A 27,859-nucleotide genomic window follows, 5' to 3' on the forward strand; every position below is an offset into this window, starting at 1 on the left:
TGCTGTACTGCTGTATTATTGAGCAGGCATCCCTGCCGCAAATCTCAGTTTTGAGTGAAATTCAAATGTATCGAGATTCCCCCTGCTTCCTCCAGAATAGCGTAGACGTTCCCCCACCGCTTGCCCCGGTGCTTAAGTTTAAAGAGCAACCACCCAGCAGCAAATAAGAAGTTATTGCACTTACGGAGGACACTTTGCAATAACCTGCATTTCACAAGAGCTCCGACTTTGTTTTTTGGGAGGTTGACAATTTTGTTCACAATACAGGTTTGAGGTCGTATAATTAAGTTCATAGCACCTGAGTGCGATTTATGCTCGTATTCATGTCATTCCAGGGATACGTTGATAATGGAGTGAGCAAGGTGTTTGAGATATCTGAGATGTGAGGGACAGAATGGAGTAGGCGGAGTTTGATGTTTCTAGGAGCTCTCATGATTTCGCATCAGTTTGAATCCATATTGAACTTTGAATTGTTCTATTTTACATTCACAACAGCTGTAACATTCTATAACGTCATACAAAAAATCTCTCTCTTGTTTCTTCTCTCACAATTTTTGTCTATCAGCCCTTTGTGTTGCTGAGCTCAGCATGCTCAGAGATATGCGTCCCTTTCGTTATGGACGGAACACCGCAGATTAAAAACAATAGGGGAGCCTGTGACGAAGCCAATGACCTTTCATGAAGTACGGAGACGGGGAGCTCCTGAGTATGAAGCCAATGAAACGGAGGAGCTGTTCCATCGGAAGGCAGAGAAGTCCTGCAACGAGCCCACCCTGTCCTCCTCATTAGCCTCTCTGCTCTCTTTCTCTTAGAATATCTTCTAAGGCCTATCGTTCATTTTTCTTTCTTTCTCTCACTCTCGCTGAAACCTTCCCACGTTGAATGAAAAGCAGAAAACGAGCAGAGCTTTGGAATATTCATTGTGGATGACTTATTCAGTGGTGGATTCCCCAGTCCTGCTCCAGGACCAGAGACTTTCATCTTCCTGCAGTAAAACAGATGGATTATCGATAAGGCGGTCGATAAAGTGGTCACATGTCCCAGATTCCCTTCCCAGCAAAGTTATTTTTTCCGACATTGGAACAGGCAGCTAATCTGTGTATGTCGAATAATATAATGTGTATGATGAAATGTAATTTAATCTATCAATACTAGACATTGAGGACTGGTACGAGACACATTCTCAAGACGTTCAGTGGAAGACACTGCATGACAAGCGATAACAGGTCATTTTCATGGGATTTTTTTTTTTTTCCTTATTTATAGAACTGTTTTTAATATCATGGTTTACTAGAGCTATGTGCATTTCACTGTCTGACTGTCTGGTTTTGTGTTAAAGGTTGTATCAGCGATTCTAGGCCGAAACATAAATGATAACATTCATCGCTCCGGGAGCTGCCCGCCCGCTAAGCAGGCCGTCAAAAAAACTCGTCACTGTAGGCAGCCTACTGAGACAGCCTGTGTATGACAGAGGTTATACACAAAAATAAATGGTACTACCAACCACTCAAAACCAAAATAAATAGTATTCCAAACGATCACCGACAAGGGGTGGGTGTTATGGGGTTTAACGCTGCATTCGTGATCATTTTTACTGAATGCACAAAACACGGAAGGGAGGGGCGAGCTTCAACTACCGGCAGAAGTGACGTCACCCAACATCGCTGATGCAACCTGTAAGCGCTGGATGCCAAGCGAAATTCCTGTGTGTCCATTGATGCATTTGGCAAATAAAAGGGATTTTGATTCAGATTCTGAACACACAACAGCAAATCAGAAAACACACCAGTAAGTCAGAAAACACACCAGCAAGTCAGAAAACAAAACAGCTTATCAGTAAACAAAACAGCAAAGATTAAACAACAGCAAGTCAGAATACACAACAGCAAATTGCAAAGTGGCCCTGAAGTGCAAAACGCAACAATTAATAAAAACAAAAGAAAATCACAAAACATGTTGGAGAGACCCAAACCACAACAGATAGTTGCTTTCACAGTGTATTCACTAAGAAAAAAGAGTCTAGTGTACGTAGAATACATACCCAAAACACAATGTGAAAGTTTTTCTCTAGCCACTACATGTTTGTTGCAGATGAACAGACAGTTCATCCAATCAGGACGAGGCATCACTGTCCAATACTAACCTACCACTAAAAAATGAAAAACAATAATGTACCTACCTTTTGCGGGGTGACTCTCCCTTATGCTGTTGTGTTTTGTGATTAACTGTTGTTTTGTTATTTTCTGTTGCGTTTTCTGATACGCTGTTGTATTTTCTGATATGCTGTAGTGTTTTGCATTCCAGGGGCGACATAATATGTACATGCTGAACAAGGAATCAATTATGATCGAAATGTATTTAATAAGATGAGAATTACGATGTACTAATGGCTAACAAGGGGTTTTGTTATCTGGTAAAAGAACAATACCATAGGGGTACCGCTGGGGGATCAGGAGGGGAACATGGCTCTTTCTAGGGTTCATTCCTCTTCTATATACACAAGACATGCTAAACTTGGGAGAATATTCCCAAATCCATCCCTGCCTGCGACAGGTGCGACCTGCCCAGCGACCACCTGCCATATGTTGAGGTCTGGCCAAAAACTTGGCCTTTTTTGACATCCTTTTTTGACTTATAAGACTTATTGCTGTAGTATTACGCCTTCTAACTGCTATTTAACTGCTATTAACTGCTATTTTCTGTTTACTCACAAGTCTGAAGGATTCCAATCTCCCGGCTCACTTTCAGAAGGCCATTGCCTTCCCTCTCTATTAGCTAGATGCTCAATTATATTTCAAAGGAGGTTGAGACCCCTCCGTCACACAACCAACGGATCAAATATATGACAAATAACAAAAAATCCGGAACCCATTCATTAACTATGTGAATAGTCTTCATGTCCTGGAGATTAACCCATACCTACACGAGTGCTCTGTTTTATAAATTTATGCTTCAATACGCTATGTATAAAAAAATGTGTTGCATTGTTTACTTTTTCTGTTCACTGTGGTCCTTCTCGGATGTTGTGGTTAGTTTTTCCTCGTTGTCTCTTTTCAGTCTTACATATATTTCTGTGTATGTTTGTACCTTGAGAGGATAACTCATGTAAATGTCCTGCCTCAATAAATCTCAACAAATAAAGCAATCCCGTGTGAGAGATGGATAGTTGTTGACAAAGGCATTTTGATTCAACGTGACAGTGCCATACATAGTCCCTGACCAACAACCAAATTCAAACAACAAGCAGGAGAGGTAGAGATAGCTTGGAGAGAGCAGATGCACTTTTGAACCCGCTCCACGAATAAGAAGGTGAAACACATTTCCTGATTCTCTCCTCCAGCACCCAGTACTCCAGCACCTTGAGCTGGGTGAGGACAGAGGCGAGGGGTGCTGGAGGTACTGCTGTTCTGATGGCTCAGGATGTCACCGCTCTCCACATTTAATTACCGTCCCTGGGCAAACGAGATTGGAGGACCCTACGTCATCATGACTGTTTGTGATGAATTCCATCAATATATTTTTCTGTTCACAATGAAAAAATAAATAAAAATAAATAAATAAATAAAGCCACCTTCTTTTATATATATGATCTCTACAAACACAGATGTACATAGATAGGCCTTCAATATCAGTCTCTCAGAGACAGACATTTTTTTTGATATTAACAAACAAGGCTTAGAGGCTCCAATCCCACCCAGGCCCAGTCCCACAAATCAGACTTCTAAATACTCTTTCTACAAGTCTGACGAGACAGCTGCTGGAATGGGAACGGGCCAGCTCGCTCTCTTCTGCCTACTCCATGAACAGAGTAGGCTACTAGAATTGTGTTTATGTGTGTGTGTATGTGTGTGTGTGTCAGTGAGTGTGTGTGTCTATGTTTGCTTTGTTGGACACGTCCATTTGTGTATGTGTTTGTGCGCTTACTTGCATGTGTGTTGTGTGTGTGTGCATACTTGCTTGCATCTATGTGTGTCTGTGTGTGCGTGTGCATGTGAGGTATGAGGTGGGAAACGCCATCTAGGACCGTGGCCTCTGGGAGAACAGACGCTGTTGACCGCCGTCGTAAGCTGGCTGGACATCACTGGCCCATGCTGAGCAGGCAGGGACAAGGTCCAGTACACACGCATGCATGCACTAACGCACCGACGCACACTCACACATGCATGCAATAACCCCCCCCCACACACACACACACACACACACACACACTCTTACACATGCATGCATTAACACACCAACACATGCATGCACTAACACACACACGCACGCCTGCAATAACACAGTCACACATACATGCGCATAACCAATGCATACACGCACACACAACCAAACAAGAACATACTGAGAACAGATCAGGAGAGACAGGGAGGCTGAATGCAAAAAATATATTTTGATTTATTAACATATCTGACATAGAAATGTGCTTATAGTGTCAATAACGTTAGTAAAAGGGTTAGGGTAATATATTATTTAATAAAATATATACCGCATGACAAAACAGGGATGTGAACATATGTATGAAGTCAAACCAGGGTGAGCCAAAGACCTGGGCAATAAGCGGTATCATGTGTGGGTATTTTGTGACACACTCAATATATGTATCAACAAAGGATATATCAATAAATATTTTTAAATTAATGATGCATGATAAAAAACAAGGTATGTTGTATTGACTGGAGATTTATAGATATAATACCACATTGTTTCTTTAAGACGTATGCGCATATATATAATATTTTACTTTGTGCCTATATATTGTCTTTCCATCAAAAAAAAAAAGAGAGAGAGAGAGAGAGAGAGAGAGAGAGAGAGAGAGAGAGAGAGAGAGAGAGAGAGAATTCGATTAGAATTGAATTAGCTTGTTCAGGAGGAAAATGAAAGGACAGTGTAGGGGCTGTATTGTTCTTCCTCCTCCATTTCCTCAAATTCTGCAATCCAATGGATTGTCATCAGCGTCCTATACGTATGTAGTGACGTCTGGGGAATGACAGTGAGGACAAGTCACGGTTTTGAAGCCATTTGATCGGAATAGTATCTAGTTAAAGATGTTTGCTCTGTTGCAGGACCTGTAATGCTGTGAACAGCTTATCTCACCAAGGTAAATCTCTCTAGTAGAGACAGTTTTTATTATTTTGATGTGTGGCTCTCTATTTTTAATTATTTATAGAGGTGGATGTTTACAGCCTGCTTTCAAGAATTTACTTCCTTCATCAGAGACCATGATCGCAAAAAAAGTGCAGTATTGCTGACATTAATTTGTACCTTCTTTTATACCTTTCCATATAAGAAAGCACCAGACAGCCATCAAAGAAAAAAAAATGCAGAGATTGGTCTCCTATACCTGCTGTTTGATCAGTAATGTTGTGTGCAGTTGCAATGATTAGGTTTCCCATGACCTTGAGATTTCTGCCAGGCCCTGCACAAATGTTTAGGCTCTTACAAGCTGGAGGGAAGTAGATGAAACGTTATTTAATCTCCTGTGGTATCAACATAAACAAGCTTTCGTTTTGGAGGTGGTTCATGAAGCATGTCTCGAATACAGGTAAAACCCAGTCTAAACTGTAATGGGCCTACAGGTTCTCATTTACCCAGGTAAACCTTCGGTCTGTCTTGGCCTTCACGAATTGGCAAAGAGGCCACGGTTGTACGGTCTTACTTATCTCCAACACATAAAACTTTATGTGGTGGAGTGTTGACCACTCTATGTGAAGAAGAAGAAGAAGCTATTCAGGAATGGTGTTAGCACTACAAATATGCAGTCCAATGAGATTCTGATGTTAGTTTGGAAATCATGTGGTCTAAATAAAGCATAGAAGAAATTATTAACATCAAAGTATGCCAATTATCGTCTGAAATCCAAGGCTTGTGTGAAAAGAGGAGAGGAGACGCCTCAGATTTGAGGGGATCAGTCACCTCACCTACAGAAGTGACTGAACCCAATCGTCTGTTTTCTCATGAAGACAACAGACGATGTGTAAATTGAAAATAAACTCACAACATCAATGACTTGCATCCAGGCTCCCTCAATAAATACATGTGACACATCGACTCAGGATCCATTATGTTTACGCATATCAGATTAAATGCAACACTTTGTGTGTGTTTCCTATTCCGAGACACACTGTTTTTTCTCAACCTAATGTCTTTGCGCCAATACTGTTAACACTTATGGATAAGAAAAGCAGTGTAGCAGTATCGGAATAAATTACATACTTTTCATTGGCTTGAATGTTTATTTCATTTGATCAAATGCAGGAGATGCACCTATAAATGATTGCTGGCGTGAAAGCATTTTGAATTATTGTTTCATGTGTCCCTCTGGCTAATGCTGCCACAAGTAAGCCTTCACTTACCTAATCAGTTTTATGTTTAACCAGCAAAGTATAAATGAATAATTAATTTAGGTAAAAACACTTTTCACACAACATGCGTATGAAGCGTTTCTCTCTGACATTTGAACCTAGCCGAGTTTGACAGCCTCCCTTCAAATTAATTCATGATAGAAGCTTCCAAGAGGACAGTGTGAAGGCATTAATTGTAAATGAAAGAGAGAGCGAATATGGCAGAGACAGTGGGAGCACAGAGAGAGTAATACATTTTGAATGCACATATCTTTCAAGGATCGCAGTACAGGAATATATGAAAGCATCAATTGATCAATTGATCATTATGCGAGGAGGCGGTATAAGGCCTTTGTAAGCTCCGTCAATGCTGCAACATGATGTAAGAAGAGAAGAAAGCTGGGCTCAATCAGAAGATACTCATTAGCAACGGGCCAACATGCAAACACACACACACACACACACACACACACACACACACACACACACACACACACACACACACACACACACACACACACACACACACACACACACACACACACACACACACACACACACACATTTGGGCAAGCACAATCGCACACTCACACATTTAAAGAAGATGAGGAGACTGGGAGTGTCGGTGAACCCCGTTCAACTCGTAATTTCAACACTGAGATTTTTTTTTACATATTTACGGCTCTAGGAAGGAGATGTTATCCCAATGGTTTGAGCAACGCAAACTTTGTGCTACTTTTCTGATGGTATTCCATCAGATTATGAACCTATTACACTCTAGAAGTGTCCCCCTAACCCTCTCTCGGACGCGTTCAATGACATAAACCGCTGCCCCAGGGCCAACGCAGCCACAGCGGTTGCATTCCCTCTCGGCGTTGGCCTCACTTCATCGACATCACGACAATAATGTGACTCGAGTTCGGACTAGGAGTCTCGCTATTGTGTCGCATTTAAATGAGCATTATCAATTTTCCACGTAAAAATTAGCCGGGATCGCACCAAAACAGCTACCGGGGCTCACTTATCAGGGCAGGAGATGGGAATCAACACGACTGGAGGTTTCAGCCGCGTCATGATGGTGAAATCGTCTCAGAGATGAAGACGCAGCAAAACACATTTTTTGAATTATGTTCGCTTGATTCAAAAGATGTGAGCTTATCTTTTTATGAAATTAAACAAAAATTGTAGGCATAAATAAAACAATAGGCACGGAACTAAGCTGACAATGGCATATGATGATATTGAAATGTGCACAGTGGCTCTTGGCAAACCCTATCGCTCTTCCTTTGTTTCTCTGCTGCAGTTCTGATCTGCCGTGTCTGCACTCAAGAACATACACAGACACACACATACACACACAATCAGACACACACACACACACACACACACCCTTCCAGTGGTGTTTCATCACGGTTACAACATCATCTGAGGATGAAGACCATAAGAGATATGCAGTCTTCCCCTGAGCTCTGGGTTTGAGTTTGTGTGCAACATGTGCTTTCCTTTTCATCATAGCAACCCTGGGGGTCGCCCAATCTTCAAAGCATCATCACTTTTTGAAATAATAGTAACTTATTATTATTATTATTATCATCATGAGCTGAATGTCTGTGCATCCTCTTGACTCTGACGGCTGACTGGGGGTCCAGCCATCGGAGAGACAACCAACCAGCATTAAGAGATGTTAAGAGTGTGCACGTGCACTCTTAATACAAATAATTGTTATTTTGATAATATTGATTATTAGAGTGATTATATAATGAGTTGAGGACAAATTGTGAATAATCATATTCTTTTTTAAATTCTCTTTTTCTTTCCTTTTGGGGTTAACGTCTTCTTTCCTAGGTTTCATTCCACATCCAGATTTATATGGCACACAGCAACTGTCAAAAAATTATTTATTTATTCTGAGACAGCGTTCGTTAACCCCGTTTCTTTGGTCCTTATCCCCGACTTTTCAGAGACAAACGGATTTGTTACCATCAACTCCTCCTCGCCCCGTCAGGATTTACATTAACACGGAAACACCAGCCTCTCCCCCGAATACATCATGGGGGTTAGCGCTTTCAAATCTGTTACCTCAAATTGAGTACGTGTTCGAATTAAGGGCTTGGTTTTGTCTGTAACTGGTGAAATACTTCACTCAAAGTGTCCTCATATATATATATATAAATATACATGAGTATATAGATGCATGTGTATATCCAGGTGTTTCTCTTACTAATAAAACAAATACATACAGTGAAAAGTGAATCTACTCACTGTGGCTGATTCTAGCTGTTTCAACATCCTTTCCTAGCAAGTTCGCTAGTGACTCCGTTGATGCATTCTGCAAAATCGCAAAATTAGTCTTTGAAGAACGCATGCAAGTACCTTTTTCAAGGAAGCAGAAGATAGTTCAAGAGGAGAGGATGATTAGGAGGAGAAAATTAGTAAAAAGAGAAGTAAAGATCAGCAGACCAGATAACGGTCTGGAACATTCTGTATAGGAAGATTTGAATCTGGAAATTCAAATGGGAAAATTATTTTCTCAGCATTAAAATATATTTTATGCAGTACTTGATTTAAACTTGATAAACAAATCAAGTCTGTTGCAAATTGATCTTTTGGGGGCTGAACGATGGAGAATTAGAAGTATCAGTTTTCTATTTAATCTGAGCAGGCATGGGAAATAAGAGTTTTGGATTACAAATGAATGCGGAGAAATTCAGGTAGAATAAAATAAATATGATATTATGTTAATTGAAGGAAAGGCTAAAGAGGAGAAATTAAACTTGATAAATAAAAAGTGACGAAAATAATTACTGCAAACTGTCATGGCAAGTGGATTTGAATGCTAACATTGGCCAAAAGTTTTATGATTTCCTTGAACAAAAAAGAAAACATTGGTAACAAACGCATATTTTTCCTCTGACAAATAGCATGTGCAGGGTTCTGTTTGGTTTACACAGAGAAGGAAGTCATTTTCCTAGACAATATTCCACAAAAGCTCACCAGCAGAGATGTTAATAAACGTAATAAAGTCAAGGTTCTCGCACTAATCCAATATGTGGAGGGTGGAAACATAATTAATACATTTGAATAAACCAGCAATCCCCTGGCAGGGAATAACCTTTTTTTGTATGCAGGAGTCAACACAAAATAATGAACAGGTTTTTTTAACCCATATACCTAAAATAACAGTGTGTCACATCATGCGGTTATTTTTATGCAATCTGGTCGAAGCTAAGAAGAAAATGTTGCAATATTCCACTCACCTTTATCTATATTATTATTATTACCACTAATTGGAAAGCTAGTCCGCCCGCATTACCCACAATGTCTGGTATCTGGGGAGCCTGCTTTCAAATTATATTTTATGTGCATAATAATCCAACAGTTTTCATGAGAAATAAAAGACGAAAGATAAATAGCTGAGAATATCAATAAGGAACAGCCTCATTATACTCTTATATCATATTGCAGCTGTTTAGCTGACAGTTGTATCGGTACATTGTCATGGGAAGTATAATTATTTATAATACCTAAGTTTGCATTCTGGGCTTCTTACTGTGGCCTTGTTAATCATGTAAATCATCATCATGACCAACCAATTGTATTTAATAGTTCTGTAGGTAAGATTCAAGACTTATTATTGAAGTCTAGTTTATTAAAAAATGTTATCTGTGAGAATATCTGTGAGTTGACTACACCTGCCTCTCTACGAGTTAACATCTTAGACTGCTTCTAACTCAGGGAAGGAGGGATTTTAGTTGTTGAGTTTCCAAATCGTGCTCTCTTCTGCTCGTTCCTGCTCTCTCTCTTTACAAGTCTTCAATTATACCTGCAGCACCTTTAACTCTTTTGCTTGTTATGCTACCATTGTGTCTCCCCGTTATGGCACCCATTGCCGTCCTCACCATCTATGCAATTTGGGATCCCCCTTTCTGTTTTCCTTCTCAAGTAATTACGGGAGTTTTTAGCGGCCTCGTGGTTAGGGGGTGTCAGATCATGTTTCCTGTGATGGCCTTTGAGAATGTAAGTGTGATTAAGGGCTAGGCAAACAAAATGTAGTTGACTTCCTCTCCTTTAGAAACAGGAGTGCAAACACACCCAACCCTTGTAGCTCTTGTTCTTCCCAAACGATGGGCCAATGGAGTGAATCTATGAGTAGTTCTCTCCTAGATTTATAGCTGTCTATCTTATAATGCACCATCATAATCAGAATGGTGTGACACACACACGACAACATGGCTGCATGCCGTGTTATTTACGCATGGCACAACGTGTGTGTGTGTGTGTGTGTGTGTGTGTGTGTGTGTGTGTGTGTGTGTGTGTGTGTGTGTGTTTTCCGAGCATAACATTACTCTCCCCCAACCTCCCTTTCCTCCCCCTTCAAAGGCTTTGTGTTTACAGACGTGTTTCCCCAAAGTACGCATCAGCAAGGAAAATGATGAATAAGAAAAAGAAGGAGGCGGTGGCGGTGGCGGTGGCGGTGGGCTGGGAGGGGGTGAAGGAGGTTGGCGAGAGATAAAAGGTATAAAATAGGAGTTAACCAGAGGAGAAGGGTACAAGTATGTGACCCAGATAGCGGGAGAGCGCCGCTCTTCAATCAATATTTTCCTACGCCTGGTGAGGCGAAGGCAGGCCGAAAATAGCTTTGCCGGGGACAACGTTTATACAAAGAAACTGAAAGAGAGCAAAACACAGATCTACAATTGAAACCATGCCAAACGGTGGAGCGAAAGGTTGGCAAAACAGGCAGACGGATGGAACCAAGAACCAAGAGGATGGAAAGAGCTAGAAACCGAAGGCCCAGATCATAAAAAGGGAGACAAGACGATGAGTATATATGGTCCAAATCCGTTTCGATAAAGAGTTGTATCATTGGATCTCACGCTTCCAAAGCTTCAACAGCAGAGTTTTCTGCCTTTGGGATGTTTTTGGGATCCAATTGGTCTTGTTTTATTCAAATGTGTGTTGTTACGTTCTGCACCTCTAAAAGACACAAGTTTCCACAAACTAACACTGAGATGAAACATTTAAGTGGTCTTTTCAGACCATCTGATCATCATCATTTCCTTCTTCTTTCCTACACGTTTCCAGACCAATGAACATATAATTACGTCAATGATTTAGATACTATTAGGTGGTTCAACACCCAGTTATGCAGGAATCTAAAGCAGTCATATATTTCCGTATATATGTGTGCAACTATACATGATTAAGGCGGTTGATTTGTTTTAATACACAGTCTATACGAAACTCCGAAAATACGAAATGTTGGATTGTGTGAGCTGATGTCACAATTCACCACAAATCAGCAACTCGGATTTAAGGAAGTACAGAGAAGCTAGGATATTCTTATTTTTTTAACTCGGCACACAAATAAATCTTTATAATCCAAGGCCTCTTGAAACGTAGTGGTAATAATGTTTTGAGGGTAAGGGCTCTTGTGGGAGGAGACGATGCGTGAATATGAAAGTAGAGTTGTTAAAATAAAATAGGTGACAGTTCTTCTAGAAAGTATCAAACGATGGTGACAAGGTTGGAAGCAGGAGATAAAGGCAGAGAGAGAAAAAGGGAGGCAGACGGTGGATGGGTGAGTGACGCGGCAGTGAGACAGAGCAGTTATGTAGGAGTCACTCGCCCCACCATCTGCATCGACAGTCAGTCTGGGATACACACAAGCATGAGATTGCTCCACACTCACAATGTGAGCGCAATGAGCAATCTTATGGATTGAATTACTTTATTTTTTTTCTATACCCAGCATCAATCACCCACAACAAGGAAAGAGAATTAACCCAGAAATATGAAATAAAGGCGTTTTTTTTCTTTTACTTTTGAAATAAACAAGGTTAGGAAGAGCGAAAAAAGTGGCGAGACGTTTTGGAAATGATAGGACACGACGGTGTCAGGCTTTGTGTCTGGTGTGCTTGCATCTTGTGTTTCCTTTAAAGCCTAGTTGTGAAAGCGAGGTTCGCATTCATACACAGATTCAAATGACATGGTGTGCATGTGTGTGAGTGAGAGAGTGCTGTATGTTTTCTCTGTGTATTTCTAGTGTGTCATCCGTGTGTTTGCCTTGCCCTGTGCACACCTTGCTGCGTCGGTTACCCCTTCTTACCCTCAGGTGAGGTGTGTGTGCGTGCCTGAATGCAACACTGGATTCGGCTTGGATTAAATCATTGCACATGGAAAGCAGATATAATTAACTGATAGCAAGAGTGATTTTCATGATTTGCATGTGTCGCCGTGTGTGCATGAGTATTCTGCGGATGTGTGGGTCAGCCACGCGTGGTAAACATCATGGCCTTGGAGACGGTGCCTTTAAAAATGTCAGAATGCATAACGTTCATGCGTGCGTTTCCACTGCAGGGTTCGGGCTGTCTAATGGAACATCCATCTCCCTGCGCAACAACAACACTCTGGGGTTGTGTGTGTGCGTGTGTCGTGTGTGTGTCGTGTGCGTGTCACATGGAGGAGGGCTTGGGCATGTCGACGGGCTGAAGTGTGAGGAAGTGGCGCCGCACAGAAAAGATATGGCAGTGGTAAAACTTGTGACAAATAATTACGACATAACTTTCCAAAGAAGAAGCGTGGTTGTTCACGGCACTCCTTGAAGTAGGGGATAATATGTTTGCTGAATCACATTTGAGGGCCTGAGGTCAACCTTATTTTTCAATTTATTTCCTCTCAGCGCATTGTGGTAGGATAAGTGCTGATCGGCACAATGTGAGGAACATGCTGCATAACCCGAGATTCACGCTACACCCCGGCTAACTGCTGGTTTCTAAACTTAGTTTGCTGCGATTTTTTCACGGGAAGGAAAAGCAAGCTTATTTATTTATATGAAGGCCATTCACTGTGCTTTAATAGGCAGACGGAAGATGAGAATGACAATCATTAAAATACAACAAAAGATCAGCATTTCAAAGACATAGATGGAAGAGAAATAAATATACCATCATTGCAGACCTGGATTTTATCATGAAAATCTCAAGTTTTTAGCCAAGGCAGTTTGTTCCAGATATGTGGTGCATAAACACTAAGAGCTGCTTCACTGTGTTTTTAACAGACCCCGGAATAGGACACAGACCAGAACTGCCCGGTGCATTATAGATAATTAGTGATATTTTCAACTCATCTCTGACCAACAGGAAGCCAGTACGCTGATGTGATGGGATATTGATGGTGCTGGTCTTCTTGGAATTGGTTAAAACTGGATCAGCGACATAAAATGGGTCTTTTCTTAACAGCAACCTAAAGACAGCATCACAGTCGTCTAGCCCAGTAAAAATAGATGCATTGATGAGGTCCACCAGCTTTAGCTTGGGCATCAATCATTTCCTTCTTGCTTTGCTTTTAAAAGGGAAAGCAAACTAGGAGCAAATGCTGATTTTGTAATGGACCCGCTTATCCATGTGTAGGTTTGAGTTCATAGCTACACCAAGTTGGTTTTATATGCATAGTTATGTGCAATGGCCATGCAATTGCAGTATTTCATTATTTGGACTAATGGGAGCATATAAATGTTGGTCAGCAGCGGTGCAGTGACCCCTGAAGAACCCACAAGTCAGAAGCTTAAGAGTGATGAAATAATCTATTTTTATGTACTTTTATAAGTAAAATCAATCAGGGAGTAAAAGTTTTGCCATAGCAATATCTATTCATGAAAGTCATAATATTTACAGGTGATTTTTCATTTTGGCAATGCTGTAAGGTTAACAGAGATTGATAAGTATTTCTGAACTCATAGAATAGCCAGGCCTGAGGAGGCCCATTTGCTCTTGCTATGTGTGCAAGGCTACTTCAAGACAAGGAGTATATGAGACTGTGCAGGGCGCACAATGCCGAATAAAAACCTTGTATATGGGACGGTTGCAGTCCAGGAATCACAAGTTTTGCATGAGCAGGAGGAGACAGATCGAAGGAGGTCCCGGAGGAGGTCCCGAAGGAGAAGTAACCAACGGTATATTGTGTTTGTGATCATGTGTTGAGCTCAGACCTGACGTGGAGGCCAGCCGACGTCAGGCAGCTACCTCTCTCGGACGGAGGGACTGTCAGGCATGAAAACGTTTTTCTCTGTTCTGCAGAACATATTGATGCATTGTGCATGCTTTTCAACAGCAAAGAATAAAATCCCTTAAACTAAGTTCACAGTGTGCAGCACCTGATACAAGCCTCTAGTGGCATTCCCGGGAATCAAATTAACGATATTGAACACAACAATAGACATCCCTGATTGACGATTCCTTAGCAGTAGAAGAAGTAACTAGCAGGTATTGTGTAGCCAATTCATATTCAATGGATCAAAACAAGGCAAACACCTGGAGTTATGTGCTAATGTGTTGGTGTCGCAACAACAGCAGCGCCTGTTAACTTTCAGAAACAAAGCCTGATTGTGATGCTGGGGCAAGGCAGGGGAGCTGAACAGAGAGGAATTAAGCCATGCGGCCATGATTATGCTGGCACCTGGACAGCTAACTAAACTACAGGTAAGTCTCATCGTAAGGTTTATTACGCAACTCAATCTGCTTTCTACGTCTCACTGAGGATTAAGGGCTTTTAGTCGATTTCCTGAAGGATTTTACCCGCCTTCCCGCTGGAGCAAGAAATCAAATGCCAAAGCAGGATGACAACAGGCAGAATGGAGGATATTTAATTGATCAAAACAGACCCAGGATTCACGGTGCATGTCCCCACTGAGAGACTGTGAAAACAATTTTGCTTGACCCTTGAGGAAAATAGTTTTCTATTGTGAAATAATATAAATGATGGCCATCGGATGTATGAGCAGCAGTTAGCTATTACTATTCATGCTAAGAGGCTTGGCTGATTTGTGAAGCATTATAAGGCCTTGAATCCGTTCTGCTAAGCATCAAGGTTTTTTGCTTCCAACAGTTCTATAATCGTTGTTATCTTTTGTCTATTCTGTTCATGGCAACACATGTTTATTTTCTTATAATCTTAGGATCGACTGATGCAAAATCATATTTTTGAATGTTGCTGTCCAAAAATATAGATTCCTATTTGAAGCAAGCAGAAAATACGGCCAGATACATATGCTCAGGGCTTCAGAGAGTACTTTAAAAAAAAATGCTCTGTGTTCATATCTGTCTGGATGGCATCAACGGAAAAGGGCTGTGATTGCATACTGAGGTTATGTGAAGTAAATAAAAAGGACCGTGCCACAGCCAAGCACACTACACATTCTAATTTAATATGGAGACTATTTTCCCCCTTTTTAAAAATGTTACAAGAATTATAATGCTGATGAGATTTATTTGTTGTGTACACCGCTATCATTTCAGGGGAACAAAGAAATGGTTCAGTGCAATCTTCCCTACTCGAGGTCTTTTGCTTGATAGTTGGCAAAAATCTAATATTACGATAAAAGTAGAGCTGGTAAACAGAGACACAACGCCGCTGACAGGCGTGGCAAATTGGCCTCCGGTTTCAACATGTTACTTCAAACCTAATTGGTGAATGAATCAAAAGGCTTTTCTCTTCTTATAAATGAGCGCCTCCAAAGTAATTAGCAGGAGGTTGCGTTCTGCTGATTAAGTTAAGCTCCAGCTTGGTAAAGAGGCAGGACAGGCACATAGGGCTCCGTGCTACTCGCTTTCTGTCAAGGGCTAACTCAAAAGCACCCGCTCGCCCCATGCTAAACCCCTCGTCTCAAACCAAGCGTGGCATTGGGCCAAATGTGGACGCAATAATAAATAATCAGAAAGGAGAAAGTTGGCGTGTAGATGGCTCACATGCATGCACAAAAACTCACACACACACCTGGTCATAGCAACACAATCCGTCCCAGTCCTCAACCAGCCATGTGAGACACACAGCCCCAGCCGCACACACGCATGCATGACGATTAAGGTTCAAGACCAAGTTGATAAATATATTGAGCAGTTAAAATTGTTTATTTTACTGAATGACTAACCGTGTTGCTAATTTGGTTTGACATAATTAATTATAGCCAATTAAGTAAACAGATGAGAGAGGGTTTGCGAGAGGAAATGAGGGTGAGGATCATTAACTTCTCTCGCGGGGGGGGGGGGATCAGGGTTAGGTTGGCCATGGGCTGCCGAGTGGCCGTGTGAACGGGTTTTAATATAAGGTGAAGAAGAAGGAACTACAACAGGAGGAGATCAAGGCAAGAGCCCACCGCGGAGGCAAACAAGAAGCTAAACATTCAGTTTGAAAGGAGGTTTGTGTTTCTCTTTGAACAATGTTGGGAGAGACCGTTCTGGGTGCTGGTTGAGGAAGGCAGTGAAAGAGGCACGCGTCATGACAAAAGATAACCTGGTAGACGTCCGAGCTATACAGAATGTGTGCTTTCTCTGCCCAATGATTCGTGTTCCTTAGGAGGGGTCTGGCCATAGCAAAAGGACAGTTTGAGAAGAAGCTTTCATTGAAACTGGTTCCATCTATCCTCTTTAAATCACGCCCTTAAAACTAACATCATGCGGTATCGCATGTTGAGTCAATGCGTACGCTGTGCATTTGGCTGTTGAACATCAACCAGACATCCCCTAATGTACAGCCAGTGCATGACCCCGTTCTCCTCAGCGTTTCTTCAATATATCCCCCTGAATAATGTGTTTCTCTGAGCCATCTATGAAACGACACACTATTTTCTGTTTGTAGGCCTCTGCGAAAAAGAGCTTTCTTCACGCACATTATTGTTGTTAAAAAGCATCTCTTTACTTAAAACACAGCACAACTGTCGAGTCCCTTGCCCAACTCCAGCCCCTCCAGTCTGAAAATCGGGCCCTCTTAAAGAGCACCAGAATGGGTGTGGCGCAATTAGCCTATGAGCCACAGCTGCGGACTATCACGGCTAACCAGCCAGACAGGAGCACGTGAATCTTTTAAAACACGTTTAAAAACAGTCAAGATGCCATTCACATCTTCACAGCCTCTAAAGGTAAACTTGCTGAACATCGTTTAGTACTGTGTGATGCAAGCATGCAGGAAAAACACTAACAATGCATCCTTCCTTGATTGATCAAAGCTAGCAGTTAATAAATACTATTCTACATACTATGGCCATTTGACTTAATCAGGATAAGGTCTATAAAGGAACATGAGAACAGCTCTTACAGTTGAGATTTCGATCAGACCATTGGATTCTGCAGCAATTGATTCGTTTTGTGGGTTAGTTTATATTACATCATTAATTATCACGCGCTCTCCTGCTAATGGGCTTCCATGTATTCAGTGTAGCCATGGATGAAACCAAATTAGCTTGACTGGAGGGATTTGGGAGCGATATGCATGAATGCACTTTAGAATGAATATGAATGCAAGGACTGTTCCAATATATGTGACAGCCACTACTCACTCATACCAAAGCCGATATGAGCATGTCTTTGGATTGTCAGTATCAAAGATCATTTTAGTTTACCATGGGACATTTAATATCAAAAGACATGAGTAAAACATATGAATGAGAGATTACTATAGTTCAAAATAACTATGAACATACTATATTTTACTCTAAATCACACACACACACACACACACACACACACACACACACACACACACACACACACACACACACACACACACACACACACACACACACCCACCCACCCATGGGGGTCGAGGCAAAGCTAAGGAATGAGCCTCCGAACCCTGTTGGATGTGTTATTGGACAAGGGAAGCTGAAGAAAGGAAATAACAAACAACGAGGAACTCACCCCAGGGATGTACAGAAGGTTTAATGTGGAGTCTCCCTATGACGACACGGAACAAACAAATCCTCCACAGAAAACATTGTTGCATGAGACACTGACCTAACAGCACTGTGTGAGTGACTGAGTGAGTGACTGAGTGAGTGAGTGAGTGAGTGAGTGTGTGTGCTTATGTTTGTGTGTGTGAGCTGAAACAGCACCTGTTAATGTAAAACACATTTCTGCTATCGTCTAGCGCGTAGCGACTTATCTTTTAATAGCATTTTAAGAGGCTTTAAAGAAATGATTTGTATTATTTTAACCGTGTTGCCTTCTTCTAAAAGTAAGGTTAAACTTCAAAATCTCTAACTAATCCTAATGGTATTTTCTCTCATCTGAACCAGCAATAGTCTGATGATGAATAATAGAAGTTAACACTCAAACTCTGAGATGATCTGCAGCAAAAAGAAATAGAATAGAATAGAAAGCTTTATTGTCATTATAGAAAAGTACAACGAAATGCAATGAGCAGCTCCTTTAAAGTGCACACATAGATATCGAATATATAATATAATATATATATATATATATATAGAAATGCAACATTATGAATTGAATAAATGGACAGAAGAAAAATAGATGTTAATGTAACCAAAGGATCTTCAGTTGAAGGAACTAAAAAACTGTTACATTACAAAAGAATCTTAAAGCTCGTAAAAAGAAAAAGTGTTGACCCGAACCGCTAGGACAAACCAGGACTCAAACATCGACCTCTTCTACCTCTGTTTCTCTCCGTCTGGCTTGGTTCCAGCTTCCACGTTGTGCCGTGTTACACATGCCAAGACGACCTGAACACCATGCTAATGCAGCCTGTTACCAGCCTGATGCTTAATCAATAGGACAAGCACTCTCTGACAGGCCTTGAACTACCGGCTAGGAGGCAGCCCCGCGCCCCTGTGGGGTCTGCCTCTCTCTTTCTCTCTGGCTGGGGTCCGCATTGCATGCAACTGATTATTTTTCAACACGTTGGTGGCTTGACTGGCCTCTGGTTACCAGGTCAAAGTCAGCAGCTCTCGGCTAGTCCGAACCGTAACCTCATTGGGTGAGGTTGTGTTCACTTTAACCATGGCTTGAAATAAAAGGGAACGGCATACATTTAAAAGAGAGTAAGTTCCTCTCACTGCATTTTATGTCTTTGCCTCTTCTTGTTAAAGGGTAGTTGGTAGTTTCAGCTCAAATTTGACTAGTAATGAAATGATTAAAAGTGTGTTTTAGGCTGAGAGTTCAAAGAAGTTGGGAGAAGGTGATATACCATGCAGTGTTATGGGCCATGGCAACTTTGTGATATTTTTTATTTATTTTTTTTAAGCTGGTACTCAATGCGTCAGAAAGGTTCCTCCCGTGTTGATATATATTCTGTGTTTGGTCATGAAGTTACCCAATTCAGATGAGCACGCAAGTGGTTTAATCGGGCATCCAAGATATATTGAACTGAACGACCAATTGAATCACTCCCTTTTACAAAAAAATAAGTTACTAAAACACAAACTCAATTTACTAATGCACGATTTAAAAACATGGTTGTGATTTTTTTAAATTGTCACGTCCAATGACTCCTCCAGGGCTCGGTACACTCAAACCTTTTCCATTGTTACTCCGGCCTGCAGGCGTATATAGTACAGATATGATGCATGTGTAACATACATTGGCTTCCTGAGGGCTACGGCCAGGGCCCCTTTCTGTAGAGGATAGCGCACATCCCCGACCCAAGGTTTCAAACTCCCAACGGTTTGCAATCATCTCTGAATAAAAAAGTTACTTTTGAATTCGTTGTGGTCCATATTGTCAGTGTCCTGTAAGCTTTCTACCACATACGTACACCTACACAAAACAAATCAGACAAAACCAATTGGTTGAAAAAGTGCAATCAGTTCTTCCATTTTCCCCTCGACCAAGCAATTTACAAGGATACCTTTCTAGTATACGCGTATGAAGTCTCCATTGATGGCTGGGATATGGACTATTTTCTTCCCCTTTCTATATGTATTTGTTTAGCTGGGATAATGTTTGTCTTTGTGTTAGCGAGCACAAGCCAAAGATTGTGGACGGGGTTACATAGAAGGAGCCCATTCAAACCTGTGTTTGTGTGTGTGTGTGTGTGTGTGTGTGTGTGTGTGTGTGTGTGTGTGTGTGTGTCCCAGATGATCATCGACTGCAGAGACATGATTCTCCCACCAGAGATCGGTTTCTCTTGCGGAGTAATATCCTCCTCCTGCGTCAACTTCTCTATCAGACACATCTTTCCATTCGACCCCAGCTGCCTTCCACAGAGAGGATTGACAAGATAGTGATCTGAGAATTGCCCCAATGCACGCACACACACACACACACACACACACACACACACACACACACACACACACACACACACATAAATACACACGTTAGTTTTTGCAGACACCAAAAGGTGACATATGTATAAGCACACACATATGCACGCACAAACACACACACAAACGTGTACACAGTACTGTATTGCGTATACACAGTACTGTATTGATTTTTTCCTGGGCGAATTCGGTTTGCCCGAGTTGTTCTTGAGTTGCACTCGTGTCTCTTGTCAGTCTATATAAGTGGGTTTGTACTGTATGTGTATCAGTCAGTGTGTGCCGATAGATTACGTCGGTATACAGAGCCTAGCAGACAGTAGATTCCTGCTGGGATTCTGGCTGTGGTCAGGATGTACTGGAACATGGGAAGATCCCATGCACCCACTCAACCATCATGTCAGGTAATGACTGTAATCATGAGGCAGGACTGATGGGGCTGAGGCTTGCTGCATAATCTGACACTTTCTGGGTGAAGCTGTGCATTGTTATATTCATATGGAAAAGACCTGACATTTCTATATGAAGACAAGATAATATGAAGTTCAGACTTTCTTTCAATGCTGTTATAGTGATTTAATTCTGTTACTTTCTTGTACTATTGTTTTGTCTAACAAATTGCAAAAAATAATGAATACTTTAGCATTAATAAAGTAATTCTTTCAATGCTATGCTGTTCGGTATAATGGATTAAAACACAGTAAAGATTTGAGTGAAAAAAATTGGTCTAGCTGAAAGATTTCAAAACAACAGCGCAGTTGTTTTGAAATCTTTCAAATGATGATCAAGATTTCAAAACAACAGCGCAGTCAGTTATGTTCCCCTTCAGCAAACTTGCTCTGTGTCGCAATATTGGTCTGAACTGAGCAGCTACAGAAACCATCTGATCTAAATATATTAGATTTATTCAAGTGACTCTACTGATATTTAACAAAGAATAATGGATGTGTTTCAAAGCATAAGTCTCACCTTTTGGTGAATTCATCAATCTACTGAAGCTAAGCCAAGAGTTCCATCCAAGCAGCTATAATGATGAGGTTATATGAAAAGGGGTCATCCCTATGTTCCCCGGGTCCTATGTTCCCCGTTTTTCCCAAAAAGGGTCCTATGTTCCCCTGTAGCCATACATACCGGGGAGCATAGGACCCTTTTTGGGAAAAGCGGGGAACATAGGACCTTTTTCTGGGAAAAGCGTCCTATGTTCCCCGCAATCTATCAATCTTTAAAAATATTTAAACTTTGACGCGACATTCGCGTGATGACAGCCAATCAGCGTTCAACAGCGTGGCCACTGAGTGACATGTGTAACGTAACAGCCAATCAGCGTTCAACCGGCCAACTCAGTGCAGTGCAGTCCGGGGTGAACTGCAGCATGGAGGAGAAAGTGATTGTTGCCGTTTGCGACTCCCGGAGCTCTTTATATAATCTATTATATAGCTAATATAATTGTATAATAATATCACGGCCAAAAGCTCTGTGCGCCTCCGGATGGCCGTAGCGCGGGGAGCTCTCGTAGGGAATGGGCTTCTCGGGGTTTGTTTACCGGCGTATGAATAGACAGCGTCAGGTTTTCCGACGTCTCTCCCTCTTCCACAAAAGGTAAAGACATGCAATGGTAGTTATCTCGGCCGGAATTTGGCAGTAATGGTGGAAAAAGTAACAGACCGGGGAACATAGGACCCTTTTTTTTAAAAAAAGGGTCCTATGTTCCCCAGTCTCATACAAAGAGGGGAACATAGGACCCGGGGAACATAGGACCCGGGGAACATAGACACGCTCCCGATGAAAAGACCCGGCTAGTTAAATTTAACAAGCAGGTTGATGATGGGAGATGAGGACAGCCGGATAGCTAATTAGCATTAACTAGCAGGTTGATTATGTGAGATGATGACAGCCTGATAGACAACTAGCATTATCTGGCAGGTTGATGATGTGAAATGAGAAAAGCCTCATAGCTTACTTGCATTAGCTATCATTTTTGATAATTAGGGGCACATAATGTAAAATGATGATGATAAGCCCATGCAAGAGGGAGGGAGGGAGGGAGACCAAGAGAGACCAACAGAAAAATTTGGCTGAGAAGGACATGGGTAGATGAGGTTGGATGTTTGATAGACACAGAAGGAATCAAGGCAGATAGCAAAGTGAAGAGGGAAAGAGAAGTTTCTGTTGCGGGGAGTTTTGTTCAGAGCCAAAGTGGGTCACTGTGGGGGGGGGGGGTTCTGACTATGAAAGGGGCTCTCTGCTTTGCTTCTTCCTCTCATACTTTATTTCTCTGCTTATTTTTTGCAGAAAAAGAAAAAAAAAGATTAAATGTGAAATTGATTTTGTGGAAAGAGAGAAAGCCATAAGTGAGTAAGACAGACCGTGCACCGAGAGTAGAGGAAACATTCAAAGGTGGTAAGACTGAAGGAGGGTTAAAAAATAGAAACAGCTTCAATTATGACATGAAAAAATAGGATTTTCAATTAAAATGTATACATAATGTAAATCATGTCACAAAACATATTCAAAAATAACTGTTAATTATCCGTCAATAACGCCCCAAAAAACGACAATCAAACACTATTAAATAAAATAATCTTTAAATAAAGAACAGATTTGTCAGCTTGGCCCTCCCTGGCGGACTGTTCCATAATGTAGGGACCTTCATGTAACATGACCTCGTCTTTCAGTTCTAGTCCTTTAGCACGGCGAGATGAGCCCTGCCAGAGCAGTGGCCAGGCTCACCCGGGAATACAGAGTACAGCGAGGTGCCGTCCCACGTCTGGCCTTAAAGGTTAGTCAAACAACCAGCAGTGACAGGGAGGTGCTTCCAAAAGGGGTTCAGTGGCCTATGCCCATTTTCTTGACATGTGTTAGTTTAACTACAGCCGGGTATGAAGGGGAGATCCAGGTATACATGGAGATGTGTAAGTTTAACTACAGCCGGGTATGAAGGGGAGATCCAGGTATACATGGAGATGTGTAAGTTTAACTACAGCCGGGTATGAAGGGGAGAGGCAGGTATACATGGAGATGTGTTTGTTTAACTAGAGATGGATATGAAGAGGAGAGGCAGGGATACATGCATGTGTTAGTTTAACTACAGCCGGGTATGAAGGGGAGAGGCAGGTATACATGGAGATGTGTTAGTTTACCTACAGCCGGGTATGAAGGGGAGAGGCAGGTATACATGGAGATGTGGCAGTTTAACTACAGATGGATTGGACCCCATTTAACAACTGTTGGCATTTTAGTCAAAAATAGCACGGAAAGGTTTTCTGTGCTTTATTTGGGTCTCACTTTAGTGACAACCAAATGGAACCAATTTCAACCGTCATAAGTGATTTGGAGTTTTATTTATCCTTAGCAAAAATATAGAAACTTGAATATAAGCAGGTGTATCATCCTGTGGACTGTGGAACTGGAGCCTACTATACTGAGAATTGTGAATGACTGAGGGGATAGAAGTTTTCCCCTAGGAATAGGAGCCAAACCTTTAGAATGCTTCATGTGATATTCTGACCCACCTCTGTTCAAAATGAAATGAAAGTGTTTGATTGAACATGTCAAACACAACAGTGGAGAATGAAGACACTATGATGGAGCAATTACGGCAGGTGACTCTCAGAGGTCTCAGGTGACTCTCAGAGTATAGGGGCAATCAAAGTGAAGGGAAGAAAAAGTATTCTTCTTACTACGTAAACATTTGAAATGGAAAGAGCCACAGAGATTTGTCTATACCTATAGAGAGTGCTTGGATCTCGTGGATCTCGCAAAAAATGAGTTGTTGTAAGGCACTGATGATTGGTCGGTCTAGTTGGAAGCACATTCGTGTGTTAGTTTAACTACACGTGACCAAATGAGCACGTTCTCAGGTTCATTTGAGCAAACCTAGAGTTACAGAAATGAGAAGACCTAATCACTATCGATATTATGTTATAACAACATTAAACCACATCTACAAATAGAACATGGCAAGAGAAATAAAACAAAAACAAACTTGGAAGTATCTTCGTATTCTTATATACTGAGGTTGTAATGATCTATTAGTTATTGTTCCAATCCACTGTCTTAATTTTGAGTAATGTAAAAAAAAAAAAATACAAAAAACATGAGATGGTCAACATCAAGACCCACATTACCGCCAACATTTCTGATGTTAGTGTAGCTCCTTACTCTTCACTTTTGGTGTTATGAAGAAAGAAATTAGATTCTTCCATGAGAATTCCCTCCAAGTTCTTGAATTTATGGATGAGTGATGTGCCCTCCACATATCATGCCTATCATGCAATGCCAATTTGTACACTGAATTATTTTTCCCATTTCATCTTATATATTTAGTTGAATGTTTATCATTAGTATCCAAACATTCACACAATGCCGAAATATACTGAGTATACTGTCTTGGGTTTGACGGCGCAATATGAATCCCGTTTGATCGTCGTCAATTAATTCTGAAATGCAGGTGTTTATTCTTTTAGAGATGATTGACGTATGTAATTTATAATCTAAATCCAGCATTGACATCGGTCTATCATTTTCTCATCCATCCTTATCCTTTCCTGGTTTTGGAATGACTGATGTAATTGCGAACTGCCCATGTTGGTGGTGTTTTGTTTTCCAATATCCAATATCATATGATTTTAAAGGTCATAGATATGGTAGACAGAGAACATGAATGCAACCATCAACAGTCCACACCAAATGTGGTTATGGCGCAAAGCCTGCAGAATAGGGTCGTTTTCCAAACACGTCTTCATGGTAGCTGACATGATTCTGTTCTTAAATGTCTGTGGCTCCTCAAGTCAAGTCCTCCCTTCTACCCCCCCCCTACGGCTATCAGGGAGTCCTCCTGCCTCATGGACCATGGGACCCCCCCCTGGCCCCGTACACCCTCAACCACTTGCGCCAATCGCCGCCTGACATCCAGCTGCAGAACCATCTGTCTGCAGAGTTACCAGCAGAAGCAGCACCAGCAGCTGCTGCTCACATGGGGTCTAAACCCAACTTGCCCGGGTTTATGGGCCTGATGCAGAACATGCACGCTTCGGGCAATTTAAATGTCAACGGTTTCGCTGCTAATAACCTTTAACAGACGCTGTCCTTTCATGGCAGGTGAGGGGTAAAAACCATATATATACTATTGTTTTTATCTTCAAACCGGCATGCAGCAAGAGATCTCTCTGCAATTATCATTTCAGAGGCCTTCCTCTTTTGTTTAATTTGTTCCGAGCTTTGTGCTTTCACTGAGACAAATATTGTTCAGTTTAGGCTGAGAGCAAAGCACTATGTAGAGAAAGATACGGCGGCACCATCTGCAATTTAAAAATCCAATCATCGGGACGTAACATTGAATGTATTCATTAAATAAAAAGTTATTAAGGGGCTCCAAATGTTCAATGAATAAATAAATAATAGTATTTACTTAAAACCGTCACTGTTCCGCTCTCAGTGGTCCTCTGCACCACTAGGGCTTGGCCGTGTGACGCGGGCCTCACGCTGTTCCATGTCGGAGGGCCCTCCTGCTGTCAAATGTCAACCGACAGATGTGCTTTGAAAATGTTGATATTTATCAATATTATCCCTATTGGCATAAAGTGTTGCAAATTAGCAAATTTGATTATATCATGTCATTTGAATGTTTGAATTCTGAAGTGTGCAAAATACTGGCTTAAACAATAAGTAAAAGGCAGAAGTATAACTTATTAATTGTGAGGCAGGACCAGTAACATCAACCTTGTTCATAACTTGAGTATAAATTGTGTATAAATTGTGATGTTCTTTGTTAATCACAGATGGATACATTTATGTATAACGACTGAAATTGAGAACAGATTAAAAAAATAATAATATAAGTTTTAATGTCAATGCAATGTATATATATGTAAATAACTGATCATACTTGAGCGCGCAGGCTAGATATCGAATCTAATTAATAGTTTGTTAAGTGTTAAGGAAATCTTTTTTCTTCTTTTTTTTATACCTCATCTAAAACTGAGTTTAGCTAAAATGTTCTTGGGAGTGTCTCTTAAATCTATATCTGGGCCCTTGAATCTGTATCGTGAGGTCCTCATCTTTTAGTCGTCGAACAAATAAGACTTTAGAGTTTAGACGTTGTTAACAGGTTGTTTCACTGTCTTTCTAACCTATTTGTTTGACAAATCATGTGGCTGCATCATGTAGGGGAGCTGTAAGCGCGTAAATGGCGACAGCTTCATCCAATCTTGCACTGAATGTTCTTGGCTCGAATATCTCTGTAACGAATGTCACTTCGCCCCTTTTCGTTTGTAGTTTCAGTCCTGGCTCTGAAACATTTAACCTCCAGAACTTCTGCTGTAACAACGTAGGACTTCTGGATCCAAGGTTATGCATGTTAGTAATCTTTGTTGTTTCAGTATCTACAACATCAGGCAATCAGACTAATTGGCACAGTTCCTTGTCCAGCCGTCTTCATCTCACGACATTACCAGCAGGATACCGTGTGAGCCTTTGCGATGAGGCCAGAATGAAACTGGTTTCCACCTATGAATTGAATTACACATCAGGCCCTCTATCCCATCTGCAGATGAGAAGGTCTGATGATACCCCCTGAACAAGTGGAACACATCCCAAGTGTAGTGTGTTCTTAATCCTCGACACACCTTGCAATATGCTCCCCTGCAATTGCCATGAAGCACTTAAAGGCCTGGCTGTTGATAAAGCCCTTACAATCATATGTTTTGGTCGATGTTTACCTGTTATTTCCTATCTCCAGTCTTTTCGTTTCTTTCGGTGATGGTTGATGAACGATGACCATTATGCACTTGTGAGTGTTTGTGTTTGAAAAGCCCGAGTCCTTCAGCACTTGAATTTGTTGTTAGTTGATTTCAGGGGACTTCAGGGGAAAGCGTTGCCTTCCCCCTCTTCGTTATTGCCGTCTCCCTCTAGACCTTTGTACTTTGCACAAGTGTGATCAAACCTTAAATATGCGTTGCCACAGTTCCACTCTACAAGGTCTGGGCGTAAGTGTAAAACAATAAAGTAGGGGTTGTTTATTCGAGGAAATAAAGCCCTTTAGCAGTTGCTCACCGGCCCCCAGCCTGTCAGTTTGCTGATGCTCTCAACATTTGTGTTTCACATTAGGTATTTAGTACGTCTCTGAAAGGGATTTTGTTAGTGTGCATAAAGTGCACTTGGGCATCTTCGCTGGCATGTGTGAATGCCCGTCGGGTTGAGGAATGTTTTTGGAAAGATTACACTAGCGATGATTGGAGGAGAAAAGGCAAATCTCCAAACACTATCTACAATGTTATTTACCACACATTCACGCACGAATGCACACGCACACGTTTTGACTGCGAGCATGGACACACAGATTAAAACAAAGCTGTAGTTTCCTGTTCTACACACACAGTTCGTTGTGTGGCTGTTAATAAAAACACTGACTTAAAATTTACCCAACACACACCCACACACACTGATAAACATTAAAGTTTACTTG

Source organism: Gadus macrocephalus, chromosome 10, assembly GCF_031168955.1.
Source record: "Gadus macrocephalus chromosome 10, ASM3116895v1".
In the NCBI taxonomy this organism is placed as follows: domain Eukaryota; kingdom Metazoa; phylum Chordata; class Actinopteri; order Gadiformes; family Gadidae; genus Gadus; species Gadus macrocephalus.